Here is a 2,359-nt window from a genome sequence, read left to right on the forward strand (position 1 = left end):
TTCCTACTTGTTTTCAACTTTATGTGGTTCTTCTTGGTTTTCATCAACTAATTTCACTGGTTCGCTATCATCTTTCCTATACATCGTAGGGTTTGAAACTCTTAGGTCATCTGGTCTATCTAGTTCCTTCATACCTCGTAGTGAAGGGAGCAACGGCAGTTCCCTTCTGAAAATTTGGAGGTGTTGATAGTGTTGGAAATGGTGTAGTTGTTGGTGATTAACTAGGAGCAAACAAAATGTTGTTGTTTTTGTAGGAGAAGTTTGGATTATTCCTCCATCCAGGATTATAAGTGTTTGAATAGGGATTTCCTTACGCATAGTTAACTTGGTCTGGCACAGTTCCTGTCAAAAGATGACAATCGTTAGCGATGTGTCCTTGGATTCCACAAATCTCGCAGTTTGGAGTTACGGAAGCTACAATAGTTGGAGTGGTAATGGTTAGGTTGTTGATCTTTTGAGTGAGTGCATCGACCTTATCACTCGTATGTTCTAGGCCATTTACTTCAAACATTCCTCCTTTTTGAGGTGTTTTCTATACTTGAGCATGTTTGTTTCCCCATTGATAATGGTTCTGGGACATGTTCTCAATAAGCTGGTAAGCTTCATTTAAGGGTTTATCCATTAATGCACCGCCAACTGCAGTGTCTATGGCCATTCTTATGTTATAGAGTAGACCATTATAGAATGTATGTATGATGAGCCATTTCTCTAGGCCATGATGAGGACATAGTCTCATCATATCCTTGTATCGTTCCCAAGCTTTCGAAAAGTGATTCTCACTCCGTCTTTCTGAACTTGGTTATGTGATTCTTTAGCAATGTTGTTTTGCTCTGAGGAAAATATCTGGTTAAGAATGTCTTCTTTAGTTCATTTTAAGTAATGATAGAGTGAGAAGGTAAATATTGTAGTCAAGCTCTGGGTCTATTTCGTAGGGAAAATGGGAATAAATGTAAGTGAATTGCTTCAGGATTTACGCTATTAGTCTTTAACATGTCTGTATATTGTACAAACACTGGAAGATGAAGATTTGGATCCTCAGTGAGATTCCCTGAGAAATGGTTATATTGCACAATTTTTAACAGAGAAGGATTCAATTCGAAGTTGTTCGCCTGGATTGTAGTTGGAACAATACTTGAGTGGGGCTCGTCTTGAGATGGGATAGCGAAGTCCTTGAATGGACAGTTATCTGGTTCAGCCATAGGTTCGAATATGGCTCTAAGTTCACGTATTCGGTGTTTGAGGTGAATGTAACACTCGACTTCAGGGATCGGTTGTTCTAACTCGTCTCTGGCTGAGCGAGTGTTAGGGATACAACTGATAGAAGAAAATAAATAATATACCTTAATATATATGCTGCTACAATGGATTTACAATATTGACTGTTAGTCCCCAGCAACGGCGTCAAAAGCTTGATGTGGTTAATCTGCAAGTACATTGATCTATCAATTATGATATAAAATATGTCAAACCCACAAAGACCAATGTCAACCTATTATGTTCTATCGTCGCTTTGTAAAGCTAAGGCTAATCGAATTTTGTTGGTTTGAGAATGAACGTAAAATACTAGTGGTTTTAAAATTTTAATAAACAGAGACCGGAATGTAATTCACAGTGTACCTTCGGAACTCAGATAAATCTTGACACTTTATTTTGCTTTAAAATATTCTTTTCGGAGGAAATATTCATTTAAAAACACTGCCCACTTTTGTGCAGCCCATTTTATGTTTCCAAATCATATAAGTCAGGTTGTCGATCCATATTTTACAATTTCGAAATAATTTTTGAAAATGAATAAGTCTTTATTAGTTTCTAAAGCGTTGTCACTGTTTTTAGAAGTTAAAAATCCATTTTTTATTAATCGAATATCAGTTTCACGTTGTCACGCTGTTGACCAGTATTTGAGTGTTTTCACTTTTGCGCAAAAGTTTTTAAATTAAAAACTAAAAATCAGAACCGGAAAAATATTTTAATGTTGAAAATTAACGCCGATAAAATTTACCGAGTATCGTTGGAACGACAGTCCCCATATCCTTGACTCTAGGAACTTAGTCGGACATATTTGGCAGAAATAAATTATATTAAATTAAGCTAAACATTAAATAATAAATAAACTAATAATTTAAACTAGTAATAAAATAATTATATAGTTAATCATGATATATATATATATATATATATATATATATATATATATATATATATATATATATATATATATATATATATATATATATATATATATATATATATATATATATATATATATATATATATATATATATATATATATTACACCGAGCTCCATGCCCCACACCGAGCTTGGGACAGTCACAAGTCCCCTCACTGAGACTTGTAGCCC

At 34.2% G+C, this 2,359-nt stretch overlaps 1 non-coding gene across 1 annotated transcript; it reads left to right on the forward strand.

Annotated features, from left to right (window-relative positions):
• The first annotated feature begins 710 nt into the window (after window positions 1-710).
• Window positions 711-818, forward strand: LOC127116701 (small nucleolar RNA R71). The gene has a single exon (XR_007801500.1). It is a non-coding gene; the product is annotated as a small nucleolar RNA R71 (small nucleolar RNA).
• Window positions 819-2,359: the final 1,541 nt, after the last annotated feature.

Source organism: Lathyrus oleraceus, chromosome 1 (assembly GCF_024323335.1).
Source record: "Lathyrus oleraceus cultivar Zhongwan6 chromosome 1, CAAS_Psat_ZW6_1.0, whole genome shotgun sequence".
Classification (NCBI taxonomy): Eukaryota; Viridiplantae; Streptophyta; class Magnoliopsida; order Fabales; family Fabaceae; genus Lathyrus; species Lathyrus oleraceus.